A 14,095-nucleotide genomic window follows, 5' to 3' on the forward strand; every position below is an offset into this window, starting at 1 on the left:
CTGAACCGTACCAGGCCACATGCCCTCAACATTGGGAGGATGCTTTGGGGGTCTGTGACCCCTCAAACCATCTTGTCCCCATGTTGATGAGGACAAGGGCCTCATCCCCACAACCCTGGCCAGTGGTTGTGGAGGTCTGCGGGCGGGGGGCTTATCAGAATCTGGAAGCCCCCTTTAACAAGGGGACCCCCAGATCCCGGCCCCACCCTGTTTGAAATGGTAAGGGGGTACAAAAGTACCCCTACCATTTCACAAAGAAAGTGTAAAAAATGGTTGAATAAAACAAACACACTTTTGAAAAATTCCTTTATTAAAAATAAAAAAATAAAAAAAAGATTCCAGGGGCTGTAATCCACTCTTGCTATCCAGCGACGGACGGTCATCTCTCCAGCGATGGCTCATCTCATCCAGCGCAGCGAATACATCCTTCTTCTGTCTTCGTGGAGGAGACACTGCAGGCATTCCGGCGGCTGATGTTTCTTATATACGGAGGACGGGGCCACCCGTCACCTGACCCCGCCCCCCTCTGACGCAAGGGGAAACCCGGGGTTCCCCGTGACGTATGGGTGACCCCGCCCCCCTCTGATGTAACACAGGCAGGTTTCCGTTACATCAGAGAGGGGCGGGGTCACCCATACGTCACTGGGAACCCCGGGTTTCCCCTTGCGTCAGAGGGGGGCGGGGTCAGGTGACGGGTGGCCCCGCCCTCTATATATAAGAAACGTCAGCCGCCGGAATGCCTGCAGTGTCTCCTCCACGAAGACAGAAGAAGGATGTATTCGCTGCGCTGGATGAGATGAGCCATCGCTGGAGAGATGACCGTCCGTCGCTGGATAGCAAGAGTGGATTACCGCCGCTGGAATCTTTTTTTTATTTTTTTATTTTTAATAAAGGAATTTTTCAAAAGTGTGTTTGTTTTATTTAACCATTTTTTACACTTTCTTTGTGAAATGGTAGGGGTACTTTTGTACCCCCTTACCATTTCAAACAGGGGGGGGGGCGGGATCTGGGGGTCCCCTTGTTAAAGGGGGCTTCCAGATTCTGATAAGCCTCCCGCCCGCAGACCTCCACAACCACCGGCCAGGGTTGTGGGGATGAGGCCCTTGTCCTCATCAACATGGAGACAAGGTGCTTTGAGGGGTCACAGACCCCCAAAGCATCCTCCCAATGTTGAGGGCATGTGGCCTGGCACGGTTCAGGAGGGAGGGGGGGCGCTCTCTCGTCCCCCCCTCTTTTCCTGCGCCTGCCAGGTTGCGTGCTCGGATAAAGGGTCTGGTATGGATTTTTAGGGGGAACCCCACGTCAATTTTTTTTTAAATTTGATGCGGGGTTCCCCTTAATATCCATACCAGACCTGAAGAGTCTGGTTATGGATATTTAGGGGAACCCCACGTCAAATTTTTTCTTAAATTTGAGGCAGGGTTCCCCTTAATATCCATACCAGACCTGAAGGGCCTGGTAATTGAATTTGGGGGATCCCCACGCTTTTATTTTTTTTTTTTTTTTTTTTTTTCTATCAATGACTTTCAATGAGTGTTCTCTGTATTACGGAGCCGACAATTCATAATAGCTGCGAGTGATTTTAACCACTACAGATCCGCGCTATTGCCAAATGACGGCATCAGCGCGGACCTACATTTCCGGGACTACGTCTATTGACGTCGTCCCGGATACGAGCGGCCTGCGCGCCCCCTGAGGGGCGCGCGCGGCGCGCTCTGTGATCGGCGAGTCCGTGAGACTCGCCTGATCACCGATCCGTGCAAGGGGTCGATCCCGACCCCTTATCACGTGATCAGCTGTCAGCCAATGACAGCTGATCATGTGATAGAACGGAGCCGGTAATCGGCTATTATTCCTCCTCGCGCTGACAGCGCGAGGAGAGAAAAAAAAAGCCGATCACCAGCGGCCGTGATCGGGACATCAGTCCCGATCACGGCCAGCAATACAGCTGACCACCTGCCCCCTGCCAGTGCCCACCTGCCCACCGCCGTGCCATCCTGAATAAAAGTAAGTGCCCCCCATCAGTGCCCATAGTGCCCACAGTGCCACCTACAGTGCCACCCACAATGCCACCCACAGTGCCATCCAGCAGTGCCACCAACAGTGCCACCCACAGTGCCCACAATCTGCCTCAAAGGTGCTGCGACCCAGTGCCGCCCATCAGTGCCCAGCAGTGCCGCCCATCAGTGCCCAGCAGTGCCGCCCATCAGTGCCCAGCAGTGCCACCTATCAGAGCCACCTATCAGTGCCACCTATCAGTGCCCATCAGTCCCATCTATCAGTGGTACCTATCAGTGCCCATCCGTGCCACCCATCCGTGCCACTTATCCGTGCCACCCATCCATGCCATCTTATCTGTGCCCATCTTTGCCCATCAGTGCCGCCTTATCTGTGCCCATCGGTGCCGCCTTATCTGTGCCTATTAGTGCCGCCTTAACTATGCCTATCAGTGCCCACCAGTGCAGCCCATCAGTGCCCACCAATGCAGTCCATCAGTGCCCACCAATGCAGCCCATCAGTGCCCACCAATGCAGCCATCAGTGCCGCCTAATCAGCGCACTTCAATGAAGGAGAAAAATGACCCGTTTGCAAAATTTTATAACAAACTATTAAAACATGATTTTTTTTTTTTTTTTTTTTTGCATCTTTTTTTGTTTGTTTAGCAAAAAATAAAACTCCGAGCTGTAACTAAATACCACCAAAAGAAAGCTCTATTTGTGGGAAAAAAATGATAAAAATTTCATTTGGGTACAGTGTTGTATGCCCGCGCAATTGTCATTCAAAGTGCATCAGCGCTGAAAGCTGAAAATTGGTCTGGGACTGAGGGGGGTTTAAGTGCCCAGTAAGCAAGTGGTTAAAGGACTTTTTTTCCTGCATAAATGACACTTTGTGCAGGGACAGTTCTAAGCACCAGAAACATGCGCCCCTTCACAGGCATACTAGAGACAACCCCCCCCCCCCCCTACGAAATTTAAAGGAATATTACACTTTTATTGTTTTACTTTAATCATTATTAAAATCACTGCTCCCGAAAAAAACGGCCGTTTTTAAAACTTTTTTTTGCATTGATACATGTCCCCTGGGGCAGGACCCGGGTCCCCAAACACTTTTTAGGACAGTAAATTGCAGAATCTTTTTTCTCTGTCGAATATTTTCTCTATATAATCTTGGACTAATAGAGGTAAGGTTAGGCACATTCGACCACAGGTTCTATAGACACATTGTTGTCAGAGTCATGTCGAATCTCCTATTCTATATCGAACTGTTGTAACAATGAAAACGAAAATAAAGCATTTATTTATGTTGGATCTTTCGTTTTTCGGATTTTGTGCTTTCGTTATCGTTTGTCAAAACGAAAACGAAAATAGCTGAAATTCGGACGAAAATGTATTCGGACGAAAACGAATGCACATGTCTAATATATATATATATATATATATATATATATATATATATATATATATATATATATATATATATTTTTTTTTTTTTAATGTAGCTGTATATTTCTTGTTTCTTGTTAATACTATAACCTACCACCAAAGAACAGCTCAAAATCAATTCTTCTGCTCCTGGAGATCTCAAAAATACCTCAAATGTGTATGTTATTTTTTTATTTGTACCTGTAGTACAGCCGCAAAAGCAATAGTGTATATTTTGCTTTTCTTTTTTTTTTTTTTTCGTCCTACCTAAAACACACCGACATTGATGCCAAGTTAAAAAATATATATATTTATACTGTCAAAAATATGCTGACCTTTGACCCTGACTTTTGACCCTGACTCTTGACCCTGACCTTTGACCCAAACACTAACCCTGGCACTGACCTAGATCAACCTTTAGCCTAAAGAGAAGGTTTGGGACTTTATATGAATTATGCAACCAAATTGGCAATGTGAACATGGAGTGGCTGGCGAATATAAAATATAAAATAAACCTAGTAACATTGTGTCATCTCATATATACAATGTCATAGCATAAACATTTGTTTGGTCCAACTTGGGTGTCACTTGATGCTCACTATCAAGTTTTAACTACTGGTCACTTGGCTAGTCCTCGGTGTGATTGTATGTATGCCTGTGAGCCCAGGTTGTTTTACTATGGATTGGTGAAGGTTTAGATGTGCTCATTGCCAATTTGCCACTTTTTGCTATTTGTATCAATAACGTTTGCACCTGTTTCGCAGAGTGTTTCTAATTGAAGCCCCTGTTTAATCTTTTGGTTCAAACCAATTGTATATATGGTATTTTTGGCTTCTGAAACCCCACCCTATCGGTGGAGTCGGCAGTGCTTTATCTATTTCTAAAAAAAAAAATTGTCAGTGTTGATTATCCCCTTCTTTTATATTTCAACACAGGATAAAACTTGGATTGGACTCAGAGAAACTAGTGAGTGACTTCACAAATTTATATTAGAACCTCATGGAGGAACAACCTAAAAGAAGTTGCTGAGCAGCAATGGTGCTTATAGTTGCTCAGCAACTGCTGTCAGGTTGGTATAGAGTTTTTTTCTGTTTTGGCAAAAAAAGGTCTAAGCTGCATAGATACAAATTAAGTATTGTAAACCTCCCTGTCAGTAATGTACGGCTTCTCCTAACCCTTTGAATTGTCACTTTTACTGGATACCTGTGCCTGCTGCACAAGGTGGAAAATGTTTTATTGTCTTTTGATCCTGCCAATAGCTCTTTTACCGTGTTATAATGAGATACGACATTGACAACTGCTATGCTAATATTATTGACCTACTATATGATATGGGTCTTTTTCTATTCTGCCCTTAGTTATAATTTAAATGTTGGCTCTGCTTAACCATCAATACCTTCCTTAACCGGCAATCTCCCAATAGAGTACCAGGAACTTGCTTTGGGTAGAAAGTTGTGTTACTAGAGTGAGAATATTAGCCCTTGTACACACGGTCGGACATTCTGACAACCAAATCCGTTGGATTTTGTCCGACGGATTTTGTCCGATGGATTTTGTCCGAAACTGTTGCATACACACGGTCTAGTAGGCTAGACATGATCGGAGTATGTCTGATCGGAGCATGTTGTCGGAAAACTTTATGGACAAGTTGGAAAACTTACTCCGATGGAAACAGTCCGATGGAGACCACACACAGTCGGATTATCCGACAAAGCGGTCCGATAGGACACATTCCGTCGGAATCTCCGGCCGTGTGTATAAGGGCTTAGAGTTACTTAACCAATATTGTATGCCCCTTTCTTGTCAGCATTACATATCTGTGCTACATAGTAGTTACATAGCAGGTTGAAGTTGAAAAAAGAAACAAGTCCATCAAGTCCAACCTATGCGTGTGATTATAAAATCACGCATGACCAACATAACTATGTATACATAACACAATAAGACATTTACATTGTGACTTTGGTGTGTGGTTCGAGGCCAACAAAATGTAGTAAAGGACCATCTGAGAGTACTAAATGTTTAAACCTTACTGTAGAAAAATGGTTGGAGCTACAAAAAAACTATCCTAAGTCTTTTTATATAAAAGGCAAACCATTTCACATATGGATTGAAAAAACCACCGAAAATTAACGTGGTCGGAAGACAATCTTCTAGGCACAAAAATTTCCAGTAGCCGCTTTTATCCACAATCACTTCAAGTCCCTTTCCTCCAATGACCATACCCTTGCTCACCACTAGAAACAAAGATCCAGTATTTCTGATTATGGGGGAGCATGTATCTCACTCCTCTCCCTCCCATGTGACAGCACTGACACTTGGGGATTAGCCACTCAGGCACCCAGAATTGTCTCATAAGGAGGGTGGCACTAGTGAAAATATATAACCCAAATAGGATTGGCTAAGTGTGCCCTGCTGCTTCTCCCAAAAAAAGGAAAGCACAGGTTCATTTGTATTGCAAAACGTTTGAATATCCATCTCCAGTTTTAAGTTTTGGTTTTAATCCTATTTGATCAGCCCACTACACGGTATTAAAAAACAAAACAAAAAAAAACTTCATGACCCCCTACACTGCTGTCCACTGGACCAAGTTAAATGTTGTCCATCATTATTAAATACTCTTTCTGCTAACCTAGAGTGTCAAAAAGAAAAAGAGCAACGAATGCAGCCTCTATACTAGTAAAAAATAAACTGAAATATTGCATTTTTGGTTTTGGGTTGTGATACACTTTAACCTTAGAGAACAAAAAAGAGCATTAAGCTCAACAATGGGAAAAAAACTCTGGGAGAAGATTTCCTGAGGTCAGTGGGAACAGTAGGGACTACATTTTACATGAATCAATCAAGTCCCTTAAAAAATTTAGATGGTTGGAACAACCTTCCAATCTAACCTCTAAACAAAAATTAGCTATTAGGAAACTTCAAAAACATCCCAATCTAATTATTAAACAATCGGATAAGGGCGGAAACGTGGTCCTTATGACACGCTTACAATATCAAACTATGTGCAGCTTGGTTTTACACAATGCTTCTTGGTACTCTCCTATTGAACCCATTATGATAGAGTCCTTTGTTGCTGAATTTCGTCAATTAGTGACTGGTGCATATTGGGAAGGCCTCATCGATGAGGAGACCCTGAAATACATTAATATCACTACTCCACGAACACCAACTTTTTACACGCTACCTAAAACGCACAAGAACATTTCAACCCCTCCAGGCCGACCAATTGTTTCAGGCTTGGGTTCTCTGACTGAGAATGCCAGTCGCTTTGTTGATACTTTCCTCATGCCCCATGTTCTAGGACTGCCTTCTTATATCAAAAATACCACTGACTTACTCAAACACATTGAGGATATTCAGATCCCTCCGGACGCCCTCCTTGTGGCAGTTGATGTTGAAGCTTTGTACTCAAGCATCCCCCACGAGCAGGGCGTCCGGATGGTAGAGACCTTCCTGAAGGAACAGGACCATACTTCCTGGCCTCTGAATAGCTTTATTTTGAAATTACTTGAATTCATACTAACTGGAAACTATTTTTTGTTTATGGATCAGTTATATCTACAAGTTCAGGGCGTGGCCATGGGCACTTCATGTGCTCCCTCCTACGCAAATTTTTATTTAGGTGCATGGGAGAGATTTATCTTTAGTGAGGACACCTTACAACATTTTTTGAATTCGGTACTATGCTGGTATAGGTACATTGACGATTTGTTCATTGTATGGACCGGCACTAAACAAGATCTAAAAACTTTCATTGACATCCTCAATAGGAACAAATTTAATTTACAGTTCACCTATACGGTGGACAATATTAAAATTTCATTTTTGGACCTAAATATTTTCAAACACCCATCAGGTACCCTCATTACAGATCTATATCGCAAACCAACAGCTGGTAACATGATCTTACATACTTCCAGTTAGGGATGAGCTTCGTGTTCGAGTCGAACGTATGTTCTACTCGAACATTGGCTGTTCGTCCGTTCCGCGAAATCTGAACTCTTGGTCCGTTTGCGTAAAAATTTGTGTGGCGCGCACGGCCCACAATGCACTGCGATGGCGCAGTGCATTGCTGGCTCGTGATTGGCCAAGCATGCACTGTGACCCCGCATGCTTGGCCAATCGCATCGCCAGCAGCGAGGAGAGCCATGATTGGCCACAGGCATCCTGCCTGTGGCCAATCATAGCTCAGGCTGTGTAGTGCACGCCCCACACTATATAAGGCCGCCTTTGAGGCGGCCTCGTGTAGTGTGTTGGTGTCTGAAGCAGTGGGTGTTCTGTGTACCTTCAACACAGTTACACACCTATCGTTTTTGGCTGATTTCCTATCTTGCTCTTGTGTAGTGGTTATTGTCTGTGCCCTGACCGCAGTATACACCACTATATTCGCCTCACCTATATAGCTAGTGATCTAGCTTTAATAATAGAGCTTGCAGTCAGTAGTGTTAGGAGATAGTGCGTGCTGTCTGCGTGCTCTGTACCCAGTACATACCGCTATAATCCACCTACATAGCTGTTCTCTATTTGAGCCCAATTGCCATCTGCAGGAGTTATTGGAAGTTGTGTGTGCTTCCAGCACAGCACAGTATACATCTGTATATACCCCTTTAACTCTGCTGTTTTCTGGTTATTGTCTGCGTGCCCTGACCGCAGTATACACCGTGATATTCATCTCACCTATATAGCTAGTGGTCCATCTTTAATAATAGAGCTTGCAGTCAGTAGTGTCAGGAGATAGTGCGTGCTGTCTGCGTGCTCTGTACCCAGTATATACCGCTATAATCCACCTACATAGCTGTTCTCTATTTGGGCCCAATTGTCATCTGCAGGAGTTATTGGAAGTTGTGTGTGCTTCCAGCACAGCACAGTATACATCTGTATATACCCCTTTAACTCTGCTGTTTTCTGGTTATTGTCTGCGTGCCCTGACCGCAGTATACACCGTGATATTCACCTCACCTATATAGCTAGTGGTCCATCTTTAATAATAGAGCTTGCAGTCAGTAGTGTCAGGAGATAGTGCGTGCTGTCTGCGTGCTCTGTACCCAGTACATACCGCTATAATCCACCTACATAGCTGTTCTCTATTTGGGCCCAATTGTCATCTGCAGGAGTTATTGGAAGTTGTGTGTGCTTCCAGCACAGCACAGTATACATCTGTATATACCCCTTTAACTCTGCTGTTTTCTGGTTATTGTCTGCGTGCCCTGACCGCAGTATACACCGTGATATTCACCTCATCTATATAGCTAGTGGTCCATCTTTAATAACAGAGCTTGCAGTCAGTAGTGCCAGGAGATAGTGCGTGCTGTCTGCGTGCTCTGTACCCAGTACATACCGCTATAATCCACCCACATAGCTGTTCTCTATTTGGGCCCAATTGTCATCTGCAGGAGTTATTGGAAGTTGTGTGTGCTTCCAGCACAGCACAGTATACATCTGTATATACCCGTTTATCTCTGCTGTTCTATAAAAAAGGCATCTGCAGGAGTTAGTGGGTGTTGTGTGCCTCCAGCACAATATAAACTACCCAACTACTGTTTTACCCAACTCCCTTCAGGCCATTACCATGTCTGGAAGGCCAGCAAGGAGAGGCAGACAGGCGCGAGCCGATAAAAGAGGGCAAGCAGGCTCTGTGTCTAGAGACAACAGTGCTGGTCGTGGACACGGTGCATTGTCATCAGCACGTGGCCATGGGACATGCTTGTCCTTCTTTTCTGCAGCTGGACATGTTGAATCGCAACATGCCAACGACTTGGTAGAGTGGATGACCAAGCCCTCTTCATCCTCCTCATCCTCTCTCACCCAGTCTCAGGGTAGTAGCAAAGCAGCTGCCAACGCATCGTCTTCCCTCCTCTCAATGTCATCATCAGTGACTCCTTCCCTAGACCCACCACGTCCTCCTGAGGAGTCTCCTGAACTCTTTGAGCACAGTGTTGGGTACATGCTCCAGGAGGATGCCCAGTGTTTGGTGGGCTCTGATGATGACACTCAGCTAGAGGAAGGCAGTAGCGTGAGCGCAGAGAGAGGGGATGCTCAAGAAGGACAGCAATCTGGCAGTCATGTTCCACAAGCTGCAGCATACTGCCAGGTTTGCTACAGTGATGAAGAGGGAGGGGATGATGAGGGCACTGACTCCACGTGGGTGCCTGGAAGGAGGAAGGAGGAGGAGGAGGAGGAGGAGGAGGAGGCACATGTCCAACGAGGCAGGATGCCCTCCGGGGGCCAGCTTAGGTGCAGCACACCGACTGAATCACACCGCAGAGCTCCGCCTGTGCAGAGCGCTTCCTCTGCGCGTTATTCTAAAAGTTCTTTGGTGTGGGCCTTTTTTGAGACGAGTGCATCAGATCGCACCGCTGCTATTTGCAACATATGTCTCAAGCGTATCTCACGTGGCCAAAACATCAGCCGCTTGGGCACCACATGCTTGACCAGACATATGTTGACCTGCCATGCAGCTCGTTGGCAAGCGTACCTCAAAGACCCACACCAAAGAACAAAGCGGACCTCTCCTTGCTCCTCATCAGCTGGCATCTCCAACCCCACTAGACCTTCAGTCCTCTCTGAAACCTGCTCTGAGAGGAATGAAGGTGTAGAATTAGGTGTGTCACAGCCAAGTGCTTCCGGGAACTCTGCTAGTGGTACATCCACATCCGATTATAGCAGGCAAATGTCCCTGCAATCTGAGGAGTTGAACCTGCCCAAGAACCGCCTTATATGTGACATGCCCACCAGATGGAACTCAACATTGGCCATGCTGCAGCGGCTGCACACGCAGCAGAGGGCCATCAATGAGTACCTGTGCGACTACGGCACCAGGACAGGGTCAGGGGAGCTTGGTTTTTTCTCACCACGCCAGTGGGGCATGATCAGGGATGCATGCACTGTCCTGTCACCGTTTGAGGAGGCCACAAGGATGGTGAGCAGTGACAGTGCATGCATCAGTGACACTGTACCTCTTGTCCACCTCTTGGAGCATACGCTGCGTGGAATAATGGACAGGGCACTTGAGGCAGAACAGAGGCAGGAAGAGGAGGACTTCCTTGCCTCTCAAGGCCCCCTTTATCCAGACAGTGTTCCTGCTGTGCCACCCATCATACAGGAAGAGGGTGAGGAGGAGGAAGAGGAGGAGGAGGATGATTGTGTCAGCATGGAGGTGGAGGCTGGCACTCAGCATCAGCATCAGCAGCAGCAGTCTTATAGGGATGATTTACAGTCCCAAGAAACACGTGGACTTGTACGTGGCTGGGAGGAGGTAGCTGCGGATCATGTTGTCCTTAGTGACCCAGAGGACTCCGGACCGAATGCCTCAGCTAACCTACGCTGCATGGCCTCCCTGATCCTGCAAAGCCTGCGGAAGGATCCTCGTATTCTTCGGATCAAGGAGAGGGACCATTACTGGCTGGCCACTCTCCTTGATCCACGGTACAAGGGTAAGGTTGCCGACCTTATCTTGCCATCGCAGAGGGAGCAGAGGATGAGACATCTCCAGGTGGCCTTGCAGAAAGCTCTGTGCAACGCGTTCCCAGAGACTGGGAGGTCACAAACTCCTGGTCCTGGACAACGTGTTGCTGAGGCATCAGTCAGAAGGAGCGGTGGAGAAGGTGGCCGTCTGACTGATGCTTTCAGACAATTTTTTAGTCCGCAGCCCCAAGGTATGATTGGTTCCAGCACCCATCGCCAGCGTCTAATTTACATGGTGCAGGAATACCTAGGGGCAAGGTCAGACTTGGACACCTTTCCCACTGAAAATCCTCTGGCTTACTGGGTCTTGAGGATGGATCACTGGCCAGAGCTTGCACAGTATGCAATTGAGCTACTGGCCTGTCCTGCATCCAGCGTTCTTTCGGAACGCACCTTCAGTGCTGCTGGTGGCTTTGTTACCGATCACAGGGTGCGCCTGTCCACCGAATCAGTTGATCGACTGACCTTCATCAAGATGAATCAGTCTTGGATCACCCACAGCTACCAAGCACCTGAAGCTGATGTAACCGAATAATTTTTTTTGAAATACCACATCCCTTCAAGACTGCCTATGCTGATGCTGAGTGACTGTCCTGTTATGTTGATTGTCTATCCTCTTCCTCCTCCGCTGATATGTTGGAAGAACATTTTTGGTTCTGGGTGATGCCAGCAGCCCAATTTTTCTGCCCCTGTTTAACAGGGGCGTTTTAATTACAATTTTTGATGCAATGCTTTGCAGCAGGGCTAATTCCTGCAATAAAACTAGAGTATATGGCAGAGGTTGGAGTGTGGTGGCACCAGCACCAGTGCCTAAGGCCCAATTTTTCTGCCCCTGTTTAACAGGGGCGTTTAAGTACAATTTTTGATGCAATGCTTTGCAGCAGGGCTAATTCCTGCAATAAAACTAGAGTATATGGCAGAGGTTGGAGTGTGGTGGCACCAGCACCAGTGCCTAAGGCCCAATTTTTCTGCCCCTGTTTAACAGGGGCGTTTAAGTACAATTTTTGATGCAATGCTTTGCAGCAGGGCTAATTCCTGCAATAAAACTAGAGTATATGGCAGAGGTTGCAGTGTGATGGCACCAGCACCAGTGCCTAAGGCCCAATTTTTCTGCCCCTGTTTAACAGGGGCGTTTAAGTACAATTTTTGATGCAATGCTTTGCAGCAGGGCTAATTCCTGCAATAAAACTAGAGTATATGGCAGAGGTTGCAGTGTGATGGCACCAGTGCCTAAGGCCCAATTTTTCTGCCCCTGTTTAACAGGGACATGTAATTACAATTCTTGATATAATATTTCACAGGAGGGCCCCTTCCTGTGCCCACCCAGAGTAACGGTGAGGACTTATAGTGTTGTGGCACCAGCACCACAACCACCAAAGGTCAATTTTTCTACCACTGTTCAACAATGGCATGTAATTACAATTCTTGATATAATCGTTCACAGCAGGGCGCTCCAGCGCCCACCAAGAGTCACTTTGAGGGCTTACAATGTTGTGGCAAAACCAACACCTTGTTCCGCCATTTCTGCAGAGCATATATACTTTCAAACATCCAATTTACAAACATCTCCTACTTGCAAACGGAAGGAGACAACAGCAAGTGAGATGAAAAAAGATGGACGACAAAACAAATTATACAGGGGTGATAACCCTTCCCTATGTTTTCCAAAAAGCTTAAAAATAGTTTTTTTGACTGGAGCTACACTTTAAAAATGTACCAGTTGAAAATTACAAACAGATTCAACTTAACACAACAAACCTACACAGTCCCTGTCTCTGTATACTGCTGTTCTGAGTATATAGGGCCTGGGGGCCACACGCATTTCCTTTTTTTAATATGGGTACGGGGTTCCCCTTAATAGGCGTACAAGACCCAAATAGGCTGGTAATGGGCAGGGAGGGCTACCCATGCCATTTTTCTTAATGATTTTCAACCATATTGCAGGAACCAGATATAACATTAAAACCGCAAGCAGTTTTAAATGGTGTTATTTCCGTTTAATGTCATTTTGTGCAGGGACTGTTCTAAACACGGGAAACACGTGGCACTTCACAGGCATACTACAGACACCCCCCAGGCACCATATTTAAAGGAATATTTCACTTTTTTTTTCACTTTAATCGTCATTAAAATCAGTGCTCCCGCCAAAACGGCCATTTTTAAAAACATTTTAGGCATTGACCCATGTCCCCTGGGGCAGGAGCCAGGTCCCCAAACCCTTTTTAGGACAGTATCTTGCATATTAGCCGTTAAAATTAGCACTTTCCATTTCGAACGTTCGAGTCCCATAGACTTCAATGGGGTTCTAACATTCGTAACGAACGTGGGGTCCGTTCGAAAGTTCTGGTGCGAACCGAACCGGGGGGGTGTTCGGCTCATCCCTACTTCCAGTGCACATCCCCGTCCTCTGGTCCACAGTATCCCTTATGCTCAATACTTGAGACTAAGGCGAAACTGCTCAGAGGACGGGGACTTTCAAGTGCAAGCTAATTTACTACGTAATGGCCTCTTGGCTAGAGGCTATAGTCGTACAAACCTCAGGAAAGCCTTTAATAAGGCCTTTTCTCTGAGCCGTCAGTAGCTACTTTATGGTCCTCCACGTGAACAACACCCTCCTACTGTTAAAATAAACACCAAATATTCCTCACACCATCAACAACTTCGACACATTTTATCTGAACATCGGCATCTCCCGACGGAACACCATGTGATAGGGAGTTATGTCAAATCTACTCCTGAAATGGTCTTTAGGAAAGCTGTCTCCCTTCGAGACAGGCTGACGAGCAGCCATTATAGAGCCCATCCCAGGCCAAGAGGTACTTATAAATGTGGACACTGTCCTAAGTGTCCGTGGATCCAGGAGGGGGGGACAGTGATCTTACCAAACGGCGAGATCTTTTCGCCCCCACACCACGTCGATTGTGGCACCAGGGGGTTAGTTTACCTGATGGTCTGTGCCTGCCAGGCTTTCTACATAGGAAAGACCATCAGGGAACTGCATCAATGCCTGGGTGACCACCTATACTACTCAACTAATGGCAAGATGACTACCGTAGGTCGCCATATCGGCATACATCATAGATTTCAATTTGAAAAAGTAAAATTCCTGGTCTTAGAGGTTATTCCACAGGACCCTAGGGAGGGGGGACTGGGACCGGGCTATCCTTAGACGAGAAGCTCTATGGATAGAGCGGTTAAACTCCCTT

The sequence above is a fragment of the Lithobates pipiens genome, unplaced genomic scaffold (genome assembly GCF_037356315.1).
Source record: "Lithobates pipiens isolate NorthernLeopardFrog02 unplaced genomic scaffold, aLitPip1_a1.2 Scaffold_30, whole genome shotgun sequence".
In the NCBI taxonomy this organism is placed as follows: domain Eukaryota; kingdom Metazoa; phylum Chordata; class Amphibia; order Anura; family Ranidae; genus Lithobates; species Lithobates pipiens.